This window comes from Ptychodera flava, chromosome 9 (assembly GCF_041260155.1).
Source record: "Ptychodera flava strain L36383 chromosome 9, AS_Pfla_20210202, whole genome shotgun sequence".
NCBI lineage: Eukaryota > Metazoa > Hemichordata > Enteropneusta > Ptychoderidae > Ptychodera > Ptychodera flava.
This window is the reverse complement of record NC_091936.1, coordinates 36,145,509-36,158,412: the sequence shown is the minus strand read 5'-3', so window position 1 is coordinate 36,158,412 and position 12,904 is coordinate 36,145,509. Positions and strand designations below refer to the sequence as shown.

The window sequence follows — 12,904 nt, the reverse complement described above, 5'->3', positions numbered from 1 at the left end:
GATTCATAAGTCTGTAGCTAGTAAACCAAGATGCTAGAAAGTTATTTTTAAGTGAGTGACAACAGGTGCACTGAGTATACAGTATTGCAGTCTGTGGTAACACTTAAAGTAACAGTTAATGTTACAACAGTAACAGAGACGGGAATGTTTGATCATATTTACCTGAGAGCAAATTGCCTCAAAGTTACCTAAAATCAAATTGCCTCGGTTTCACCTGAAATAAAAGACAGAGTAGTGTCATCAAGAAATGTACATTTGGAAGCTAACAGTAACTTCAGGAAAACAGTGAAACCCCTTGGTTTCAAAGCTTTCCTTCTGATGACAAAATGACTTCACCGTGACTATTCGAGATTTTGTACTGAAGGTGCACAAATCCTGAAACGAAAGGACAAGGTCAGGTTTTTAGGTTTTGCCTTCCATTTCTAGAAATAGGAATACGGTAAACAAAGTACTGCAAGACGGCGGTGATACAACTGACTGTTTCAGTCGAATCACATCCTACCATCATAGTTGTTGAGGGGCTGTTGCTGGACAAAAGTAATTCTGTCCACTTTTCCTGCCAAACTTATAATTCTTCGCAAAACGAAATGGCCGCAATCTATGGCCCTAAAGTGTTATACTGCAAAAGTTAAAGGGGAGACGTTCAATCCCGGGGATTGACCCCCGACAGTTTTGGTCAGTCTTTGTCTTCAGAATGTACAGTCCTTTTTGCGGGGTAGTTTTCTCTATGTCTGGTAATTCTAACGAACGTCATCCATTCAATTACTGGCTGGATCACGTCAGTGAGGATCATCGACACGAAATTCTAATCATTAAGTTTTAAAAAGCCATCGATCATTTGCGATGAGTCGAATTTGCAGGTTTCAAATCACTTGGGCGTCGCATTTGTACAGTGACAATATCCCTTTAAATGCTATCATACCGACCGAGATGTGCGTTGGCGCCGTTTGTTCCTATGAAACATTTCACTGACATTGAGTCGAGTTTAAGAAATTTGGTGAACTGTAGGAATAGTCATACCAGAATCTTAGGGGCCGACCATTAGATCTTGGGAGGGGTGGCAAAAATCAAATAATAACTGCACGAAAATACTGTTGACTGTTTTTGCGGCCATGCAGATTTTTGAAAAGAAAGTATTCATATAAATGTCTGCTGAAACATCGTTAATTCTCGGGGGGGGGGGGACTATGTATGTACACAAAATCTGATGACAATAAGTCAGCAAATTTTGGAACCACACCTCTTAAGATATATTGGCTCATCCCTTACTAAATAATGGCTTCATCGGCATTTATTTTTTCATGGATATGTCTATGTCCACGGACTTGTTTAATTAACTTAAGTTTAGTAGCCATAGTTTGTTTCGTGATAGAGCCCCTAATTAGTATGCAAACTTTTTGACCTATTAGTATGTTGCCATTGGAAATACCGTCAGAAGAACAGATAATGTTTCTGCTATCTGCGGTCTAATCGTTCTTGAAGACACAGATATTTCTTATCTGTCCCAATCGTATATTGCTTTACTATATCTACAGACTGCAGATACCGACTTATTTTGTCTCTCGTGGAATACACGTAGATCAAATACTGTTCAGTATGAAGTCAAGTGAACTGGTGCCATCATTGCTTTGATGTGTATATGCCCGAAAGTTTACTACACATATATGAGTGCGCTTTCTTCTACAGCGTGCAGAAATACAATTTGTTATTTACGCCAATAAATGTTGTGACAGCAATATGCGATTTTCATGTCCACATATTTATTTGAGTCTAGTCTGAAATTTGTTTATCAACAATAACATTCGTCAATGCACACTCTGTGGACACATTGAACTCTGGGCATTTCAATATGATTTCTGCAGACTTTAGAAATGAAAACTAGATATTTCCATATCAATTTTAAAGTACTCTTTAATTGTTACTGGCCAGTTTGTAAAATCCTGTGTTTTGTCTCTTTCAGGTGAAGTTGGGCGAATTTTGAGAGCCGAGGCTACTTTGTAATGTCGTCATTTTGCGGATGAGAAGCATATACAGATAGGAAGGCGTTGGTTACAGTCAAGGTAGGAAGGATTATGCATCGGATAATCTAGACTTAAAATAAAGCTCCACTATAGTTGTGACTTTTGATGCCGTTTCCTGTTTTTTTCTGCTAGTAAAGGCACAATTTCTCGTTACATCCAAATAATGTTGAAAGATCTGGTGTTCAACGTGTAACACATCCTATTTGTAGGTCATGTCCAATGTGATTATTGAAAAGTGAGTTTTATCTCGGATTTGAATGGATAATGTCCACAAGAGCATTGCCTGTGACTGCAAGGACAATACGCAGTATTTCTTCATACAGTAGGGAGAAGAGGAAGAATATGTACTGAGTTTTTTTTTCAAAATTTATAAGATGGGTAATAAACGTTTGCCCATAGACAAAGCATACAAACAATAGTTTCAATATCAGGCTGCCAAAGTGTGACAGAGACTGAGCAGCACAATACAGGCATTTGTGATTTATGTTCGGTAAATTGCTAGACTTTTCCGTTGAAGGTTTAAACGAAAAGTCTCTAGAAAACCTCCCCTCTTATCACACAAGTGGACAGAATCACAAGGTTATGGTACGTGTCCCCGCCATCTGAAAGGTGCTAACCACAGAAAAAAATAAGTGTTTCCGGAAGGCCAAGGATACAGTCAGGTGATTGTATTTCGTGTTTGCTCAACAACATGTTCGAGCGTGTTTTTTTTCGAGTGAGGTGCTTAACATGGTGTATATTGCGTGTGGAGTATTTTTGGCCCACTGGCCTTGTGACTAATTCTGTACACGTCGTTTACCTTTTGCTGCTGTACAGCAATCTCTACACATCACAGTTCTTAGTGTCTGCCCACTTTTATTTCAAATAGTCACGCAGTTGCGTATTCATTACTGAAACGTTCACACCTGCAATGGTGCAAGTTTTGTTTCAAATCTTGTAATCTTCTGAATTAAAAAAGGGGAACGAGCAGCGTGTGATCATAACGGATAGTGTTGTTTCGATCCCAATCATGAGGAAATTAAGGACTGTAAGTTCTGTATACCTTCCCTTAAAATGTTGCCTATATAATAAAAACCTTCATTATTTAAGTCATAAATCAAGAAACCGTGCCAGGTAACAGCCATGTATAACACTATCTTAAGCGCCATATATTATCGATGCACGTGGACATCTTGCTCTGACACTGTCTCTCTCAAATCAAGCAACGTCCCCCTCTGTTGAGAAGAGAGGCTTCACACCCTCGAAACAGTACTCTTCACCCCCAATTATCTTTGAACTGGTCCACACTTAACATTGGTAACAATGGGTTTGGGCCAAACCATGTAAAAGGAAAGGTTAAGGTAGTATGCACCTAGAAACTGAAAGGTTTTTACTCTTCGCTCAATTTTTTCAAAAGCAAACTTTCAATCTTTTTCAACCATGTAAATTGTGATATCAGAGAAACAAACTACCTAAGATTTGCCGACATTTTAAATTCAAAATGGCCACAATCCCAATGTTAACTCCACTAGGAAAGTTATAATTTCAATTTTCACAAAACCAAGGCAGCGAAAACTATATTGCTCCGTAAGATTCAAATTGAGTCCTTACAAGAACATATCAACAAAGCATTGTAAAACTTTGAGAGTCCGAATTTTCTACCTGAGGAGAAATAGCCTCTCAATCGTAAATTCATAAAGTTCACGGCTTTTTGAACTTCACAATCTTGTCCAGAAAGCCAACAAACATGTTTATATCACATAGAACGCAGAAAATTATTCTCTTTATCGACAAAAGCAAGTGCTCGTTTTCATGACCGGACGATGCCCACAACCAGGTTAATACCATAGAATATAGGGCTTTTGAAATAATGTAAATTTGAAAAAAAAAATGAAAGCAAGTCATTCGATGACAGGGCAGTCACAGTAATTTTGAATAACACTGAACTTGGACTTGATGTGTAACATCTGTATAGTTCCTGGCCATTCCTTAAACGTTCGCAATGTTACCGAAATGAGTTGATGGCACAGGAACATGGAGAACATTCCAAATTCACGAAACTACCGTTAGTGCAAATATATTGTCACGTAAACCTAACTATTCGGGAACACAGCTGTGAGTGTTTCATAACCATTATTTACCAAAGGATCTGCCTCAGGATATGTAGAAACCCACTGAAAATTCGATTTTTAACTATTTCCTGAGTACTGTCAAAATTTAAAAATAGCTTTTACTACTAAGCGCCCTTCCTTAGTTGTTTTCTACTTAATCTTGTGGACAGTTGAAGGGTTAAGACTTCCAATAAAGATATAGCCTCAATGTTTTTAAGTGTTAACATTGTATTTATTATATCTGAATAAAACGAAAGGCACACTATTCAAAGTGAACAGACTGAAGTTTCAGACACGAATATTATGTATTTATGAGTGTATGTATGTATGTATGTATGTATGTATGTATGTATGTATGTATGTATGTATGTATGTATGTATGTATGTATGTATGTATGTATGTATGTATGTATGTATGTATGTATGTATGTATGTATGTATGTGTGACTGTATGACACTTCCTCAAGGTTTGTGAAGGAACTGTTTACATGGTTTAAGTTGTGAAGGAACTGTTTACACGGTTTAAGTTGTGAAGGAACTGTTTACACGGTTTAAGAGGATTTTCTTTTTAAAGGCTTGTTTTGTTTAATTTCACAATAATATGCCGTTCATACACAGGCCATTGAAACGTCTCTGAAACGGTTCTGGGCCAATACTGGCACAAAAAGTCATGTATGGACACTCCGAAGTGGTTCTGAAGCGTTTCAGATTTGAGACGGTTCAGTCGGCCGACCTGAGCCGTTGTAGGGATTAACTCTATCCGCAAATCGCTGTATGGACAGACTGAGACGCTTCAGAGGCGTTTCAAACGCCCTCACGCGACAGGTATTTGTAACATAAAACAAACAACAACCAACATACATATTCACTTTCGCAATGGCTGCCGAACACAGTACTACATCTCGTGGTAATAACTGGTCCGACGACGAGATAAGCTTGCTAATTTCGAATGTATAAAGTGTGAAAGAGGCTCCCCACCTAACTATCCAAAATGTTTTTGTGTCGAGTTTGTGTTTGGTTCGTTTCAAAAATGTGTTCCTACATTCTTATCCGATTGTTTGTGTTAATAAAAAATGTTTGTTTCGCCTCGGATATTTGTAGGGAAGTTTGGATTAGTGTGTACGGTAATGTTTTGTTTGTGTGGGGAAAGCTTATGGCGAGACGCAGCCGGACCTATGGTGTTACAAAGTTGATAGAGTGGCCCCTTGACGCTAGCGTTTCGAAACCCGAGTGTGGTTTCTCATCAGTCGCAATGTAGATTCTTTCCTTTGTTTGGTTTGTGAAAAATTATTTTAATGTGTTTTAGTGATCTTACTCATCGAATAGCGAGGCAAGAATATCAATGTTTGGGTCTCGTTGTGAGTCCATTTGGTGGTCTGGTTTGTTTGTTTTTTGTTTCTCCACTTCTGTGAATTTTGTTTTGACTAGTGTGTCTTTTAGGTTTTTGTTTCTCTTGTAGGCAATGATTGGTGATTCTGGAAATAGATTCCTTAGAGTTGAGTCCTTCTCCAGTTCGGCCCAATGTTTCAAAAGAATTGCTTTAAGATCTTTTGTTTTTATGTAGGGCTGTATGTTGTACTGAAGATGAGTTTGTTTGATGTTTCTTTACGTGTAATTGTACGGTTTGTTAGTGTATTACGAATACTGTGGTTTATTTTGTCTGTTATATTCGTAATTTCGTTGTTTGTGTATTCTCTGTCGAGTAGTTTATTTCTAAAGAGAGCGACTTTTTTAGTGAAGTCGTCATTGTTGTTACAAGTGCGAGCGTATCAAAGGATTTCACCTTTGATAAAGCCATTAAATGTTGCTGTCGGGTGACACGATTCTCTATGTAGAAATTGGAATGTGTCTGTTGGTTTAGTATGTGTTTTGATGTCGAGGATATTTTCTTTGTTGTATCTTGCACCTTTGAAAACTACTACATCTAGGAATGTAATTTCTTGTGTTGAGTTTTTGTATGAAAACTTAAACGTTGGGTGCATTGTGTTGATTTTTTGAATGAAATTAGTGAGTTCGGTTTGTGTTCCCAGAAAGATTGCAAAGACATCATCTCTGAATCTTTTCCAGAAGTGAATGTTGTTGTTGTTGTTTACGATTATTTTCTTTTCAAGTTCATGAAAAGCAATGTCGGCGATTTCCGGCGACGCATTCGATCCCATGCTGCAGCCGCGGGTTTGACGGAAGTATCGCTTGTTAAATTCAAAACTGTTGTGTTTTAGAATTAGTGAAAGCATTTCTATTAAGTCTTCCGTTGGTGGTTTTTTGATACCGTAATTTGTTTGAAGCGAGGTTGTGAGTTTGTGAGTTTATCCACAGTATGCTTGGCCATACACACCTTTTGAACTCGAGAGGGCGCATTAAGACGTCTTAAATATCAAAACAATGGCTTAATTTTGTGAGTATGGACACGAGCGGACCCAAACTATTAATCCCCTGTGTTTACAAATCACAAATAAAGTCGCTGAAACGTTTCAATTTTTGCCTGTATGAACGAACTATAATACTGAGAATAGCGGGAGCATAATGAATACGACGAGCAATTGCCTTATAAGCCGTTAATGCCAAGCGTTCAGTGCTCAAGGAGGTGTACATAAGACTGTTGTTAACAAACAGAGCAAAATATTGAAAGAAGCACAAAATTAAGGGACGGCAACTTTCTTGTTAATGGCACGGTTCGCGAGAGATAATGATCAAAGAATGTTGATCGGTGTCAAAGGTGAGTTTTTCCTTAATATTAAAAATCATTCGTGTTGGACATTTGTACATAAAGGCGAAAGAATGTCCACAGTTGTCAGGATGTGTAGTAGCTGCCGCAACTCTCAAAATCATAATTAACAAGGCGAGTTTACACCGTTCAATAAAGTCAACACACAGGTGTTAGGTTCAGTCAGCCCGCTCGTATCGGCACTGCCGCTAATACCATAGTCACTAACCTCGGGGGAAAAAATTTCTCAGGGCAGAAATGTACTTACCGAGCCAGTTTGGGAGGAGTAATACCCCAAATTAGAAAATTCCAATACATTTACGGTATTTGTTTTTACCCTTACATAGTCATTTTATGCGTGATTATTTTTGCCATACGCATATTGCATGCCTGGCATTTCTTTGAAATTCCGCACACATCTACATGTCGAATTTACAGAAAATGTCTTTGCTCAGGTCTGACACTGCTCAAGTGAATGAACACTGATTTTTTAATTCTGAAATCGTTTTATGACAGAGTAATGTTCTTCTGTTTCCCACTCAATATTTCAACGAAAGAACTCGAATCGAGTTATTCTTGAAAAAAGACACAATGTGAGTATAAATCTGCTTGTCGTTCAGAAATTGACAAGCGTAAGCCCTCTTGTCAATTTCAAAATCTATACTTGAATACAACAACTTTTTCCCTTGCATTGTTGCTGTTAGTTTTACGCAAGCGTTTTGTCTCGCGCAAGCTGTGATCTATCGAAGGGGAGAACGTCGCCGTCCCTTAGCAACGGCAGTTCTCTTATTGAAAAACTTACGGGTTCGGCAGACGTGTTGATTATAGAGGCTGTAATCTCCGAAATTAACTCTTACGCTTTGAGAGTTCGATTTCATTCCTTATCCCGAACTGAACGATAATAGCTTTCACCATAGATACCTTGACATGTAACAGTCGTAGAGTGATCCTGGTCACCGCGAGAAGTGCACTGACACTAGGACAGTCACATGTGTACACTGGTGACAGATTATTTCCTCAAGTCTTTGAATCAATGTGAAAGTTACAAGTAGTATGTGATTTCATTTCACATCGCATAAAACTGGGTTGCCTATTCCATTTGTCGCTCCTCCTCCCCTCCAGTGCGCCCGAAAAGAAAGTTCTAATACTAGTACTCTCTGCCGTTGACCAGACAGCGCGAGTACGAGGTCGAGCAGACAGACCTGGTTAGCTCCGCGGCGTGAGTTCACAAAACAGAACGCTGCCAAACAGTGCAATACCCGTGTATCGCGCAGGAGTAGACACCAATCTGAAATACACTTGTCTCTCAGTTTTCTTTCTGTGGAGCTACTCGTGCTAATATATAAACACAGAAAACATTGTAATCTACATTCCTATACTTTCCCACACAGTTGAAACATTAACCGCGGCTATGTTGACTTCACAGCAAGAACAGACACTGGAAGTGGACTCGAGTAAGCCAGTCGCAGAATTCCTTATAAAAGCACCGAGTGGGCGATCATTATTTGAAGAGCTGTGAACAGTATTGAAGAAGTGACAGAAATCCTACTACTTCGGTTTTGAACAATGTATTGTCTAATTTCTTTTCTAAAACATTGTCTTCTTCGTGAAAGGATACTTATTTCTTTGACATAAAAAAGAGTACAACCTTGCCCAAGTCAAAGCCTGATATCGACATGTCATCGCCGGTATTCAAGACCAACTGCTTGGGGCATCTTAGAAGAAATGGCAGTAAAATGGCTGGCTTATTGGAACTTTTAGATGGATACTAGTAGTAAAATGCCTTCTAAAAAATTCATGTCACCGATAAAACACATTGCATTTGTATATATGCAATGCGGATCTTTGTCACAAATTTTGAAACTTTACATTTAAAAATTTCGTATCCATCAATTTATTCTGTATTGAAATCATTTTGATAGGACCCTACATCCTATCATAGGTCTAAGCTAAGGGACAGTCCGAACCCTAATTGTCCAATTAAAAAAATCAATGTAGAGTAAACATGTTCACTATTCTCTATCAAAAGCTTGGCAAAAAAGTATAAATGTAATAGCCTCATATTCAAGCACACCAAGGCCTGTTAATATCAAATGTTTGTTATTCTAGACCTCTGGCTAGGGCTGGAGTGACACGCAAGGGACCGACATTTTGTCTGCGTAAAGCAGCAATAACCAACACGTAATTACATCGCTACCTGATATCTTCAAAACATATGACACATTTCTCTTTGAATCTAGGTTGCCCTGCCGTATTTCTTTCACAATACCGAGTTTTTCCAAATTCACAGTCACATGAAGAATACACGAGACTCACGTGTCTTCTAGTAGGCCAAGTGGATTTAAAAACTTAGCATGTAATTGTGTTTCCGGTTATCAAGACATTTACATGTGAGGGATCTTTCTGTTCGAAGCAAATACTGTTTTGAATTTATCCGCCAATAACTGAGGGGTTTGCAGAACCTAAAAGAAATGGTTTATGTCGAAGACTGGACCAAGACAAATTATGACGGGAAAACATCTCTTTACTTGTATTCTGGAGCAGATGGTATTTCAGAAAATATTTTTGCTCTCGTCCACTTCAGTATCAAGCTGGATCTGCCCGGCCTTGTTTCAATCGCCTTTTCTTCTTTGTACAATTCTACTACAAGCAAATGGTACTTGTGTACACGTATGTGTTCACTGTTTAGTTGTGCAATATACGCACTGCTCTTTCTCAGTTTTCTGGTCAAAACTGGTTGTAACGGAATAAGTTACTAGTACATCACGTAATATAACTCTTGTATAAGTATGTACAGAGTGCCTGTGACTTTTGACGTATTTGAAGCAGTCATGTAGTTGCATAAACTGTCAAGGCAAATTTGAAAATTATTAACTCGGTGTCGGAGTAACTGAGGTCGACACTTGAGCGAAAAACCAACAGGATTTGTCATGAGTGGACTTCCATATTTGGCCGTGCAATTGATCTTACCCTCTGTCATGATTTATCGGTTGGACACCGACAAATAGCGAAGGCAGTTTCGGACGGAGGGATTTAAAAAAACAAACGAAGAAGCTAATCCCAGGGTTCCTTTTCGATTTTGTTTTCCCACGCTGAGAATAAACAACCGATAAAATGTTCCCGTCAGGGTACGACCTCAAAATTTATATCACCCCAAAAACTTCCCATAATTGATATTTCATTATGAGCAAAGTCACCGAACACTAATCCCCCCGGATTTGGGGGATTAATTGCCATGGAAATTGACATTTGTCACAGAAATAGTGGTGCCACTATGTCTGGGGCGAAATCGACACAATTGCAAAATAAACACATTTACTTATCAGGTGGGTTAACCCGTTCACCTTGTGTCTTGTTATGCTTTAATTGATAATTCTTCACCCCGGCCCTCGTTATTCTGTCATTATTCTAGCATGATGGCATACCTTGGTATATTATTCTTATTGACTGAATGGGCCATCTGTGCAATTTTAGGCACTCTGTCAGACTCTGTTTTGTTTAGTTTTGTTTTGTTGTCAATTTATGGCCTCACCTGACATGCGGTGACCAAGGTCTTAATTTTTAAACTTCCTTAATACCTTTTAGCTTTTTCAATGACTAACACTTACTGGTGAATGAATCACAACATTGAAAAAACCTTACAGGTACGGATACCCTCCCCAACTCCCGTACCGACCCTGTACCTGTCATTGCCCATGCCTCTTCCTTCTCAAAATTCTATTTTGTGACGGTTTCTATGGTTTCTTCGCGTTGTATCCAGCGCTTTGTACTTTTTCACTTTACATAAAAAGCCAAAAACCTTTGTTTGGCTTTTGCTCTTTTGGTACTGTTGTACAGTGGACCTTTCAGCCTGTTCAGTCTCTCTCTGTTTAATATATATATATATATATATATATATATATATATATATATATATATATATATATATATATATATATATATATATATATATATATATATATATATATACATTCTGTCGTTTATTTCCATTGTTTTGCTACCCTGTCACATCCCTCAAACCCTTAAACTGTATTTTTCCAATTATTATCATGGACTTTTATCAAAATGATGAAACATCATTGACTCTTTCAGACTGATGAAACATTGTCTGATACACAAAAAATAAAGAGCCTAAAATAAAGAGAGACAGGCACTAAAATACATGTGAAGACGAATGGACGAAATTCAATGAATCTGTATGTACCTACACACAGGCATGGACTAATCAGAGTGTTTAGCTATACGTCCATCTTTAATCCCGTTTATCTCAAAAACGCCGTAGAATCGATTCTTACCATATTCCCCTATTCATGCAACAATGCTCGTTTAATTTCCTCCTGTTCTCTTCCTTCCTTCCTTCCTTACAACCCCGCTTACTGATATGGACAAGATTGGGGAAAACATGGCTTTGGCGAGATAGTCCTGTGAAGACTTAATGACACCGTATGGCAACGCAAGACTTTTTTTAAAATTACAAATGTCTAATTATTATAAGTGAAAACAAACCAGAATATCTTCGAAAGATTAGAAAACAACTTGGCTATGATCTAAAGAAGTAGAACATGACAGAATGAGTTGAACAGGCATGAGTGTTTATCGCTGACAAGTAGTACCAGAAACGAAGGCGAGACTTCATTTGACCCTTTCCCAACCACAATGGTTTTCAGCAGTGGTAGTCGACTTAAGAAGTAAATTTGTTTATTTTGAATGGTTCATTTCTATACCTTGGTATCTAATATCACGGCTCAGTGGGGTCTTTTCAAGTGGCGCAGCTTAGGCCATGTCCCTGGCACTGAAACACGACAAGTATGCTTAAGACCGGATCCGTTTCATAATAAGATGTTTTTCCCTACAAACACCCTCCTGTCCGGAACTTGCAAATCAGAACGTATTACAAAAGTTATTTAACGGCGCAGTTTACATCATGGGATTTCAAACATTACAGCGACCTTTTTATTGATTTATTCATTAAAAAGTCACGATTGTGAGTAAATTTTGCAGTTGAAGAACACCTTAGTATAGAGATTCCGCGTAAATTAACGCCGGGCCCCAAAGTTACCACGCAACCGAACTACACGTCTAAACATTTTGGCATTCTAATACAACAATTTAGATTGCTGAGCTCGCAGGAAACCCGCGAATGTCGTCCACCCCTGGAATATTTCACATAGTTTTTGCGGCGGAGAAGGTCCCCACCAACCCGGGCCGGCGTCGGCAGAACTTCGTTGGTGAGCGTTCGTCGCTCCTGAAGTGTGGGAAAATGCGAAAGAGGTCGCTGATTTGACGGCCTAGTCAACGGGGATTAAATTGAACGAAAACATGTCACAAATTGATACCCACTGCGTTTCTGTGATTAAAGCACCAGTGATCTGCCTTCCAGCCGTCCTCTCCCACTCGCTTTTGATCCGTATGTCAGAACCATTTCTAGGCTGGCTCGGCGAAAAACATTGATTTCAAGTTCGTGGCGAGCGTTGTCACTTAGCTGGAGCAGGTGAGAAACCTCAGACACCGTGACTTGTGACAGCAATCGTGCTTAAATACACCCCGAGGGAAACAACTTTTACAAAATTTTAATTTTCATGCGCAGGGTAATTTGGATTCTGGTTAATGAAGTTTAATAGTCTGACACGAGTTTTAATAAATCTAATCAACGGGAAGATAATGAATATGACCCAAAACGACGCATGTATAAACTCTGTAGTTTGGCCGGACTGTGGTACATCAAAACGACCTGTCATATTTTTTGAGCAGTTCCACCTTAACTGAGCCGATCATAGAACTATCGCATTTGCTCTCAAAATTATATCTATACGTCAAGAACTGAGAAGGGTTTCCTTTGAGTCCAACAGGCCTCCTTCACTTATGGTACAAGTAGCATAGCATTGCACCGTCAGAGTTAACGAGGAAAAACATGCGGTCAGTTGAACGGCCATCTAGGAAGTTTGAGGGTGTTGCAGTTTAAGAGGTATACACGATGCTGTTCTGTGGCTAAAGCTTTTTAGTGTCACATTTGAAGGGCAGGTCATCCTCCCAGCTTGTGGAAACAACGAAATAGCCACTTCACATTTTGGAGAACTTGATTTCGGTCG

At 38.8% G+C, this 12,904-nt stretch overlaps 1 protein-coding gene and 1 long non-coding RNA gene across 4 annotated transcripts in view; one reads left to right on the top strand and one right to left on the bottom strand.

The window, feature by feature from the left end:
- The window catches only part of LOC139140849 (twist-related protein 2-like), a 59,699-nt gene that overhangs the window by 15,640 nt on the left and 31,155 nt on the right, over positions 1-12,904 (bottom strand). Inside the window, exon 2 of one of the 3 annotated variants that reach the window (XM_070710299.1) lies at positions 163-214. The exons of the other annotated variants lie outside the window; for them this stretch is intronic. The gene's annotated coding sequence lies outside the window, so the exon portion shown is untranslated. The remainder of the gene's footprint in view (positions 1-162; positions 215-12,904) is intronic. 3 annotated transcript variants of the gene reach the window in all.
- LOC139140850 (uncharacterized) overlaps positions 6,658-12,904 on the top strand; it is a 54,201-nt gene continuing 47,954 nt past the window's right edge. The window contains exon 1 of the long non-coding RNA XR_011554078.1: positions 6,658-6,827. This is a non-coding gene — a long non-coding RNA (uncharacterized lncRNA). The remainder of the gene's footprint in view (positions 6,828-12,904) is intronic.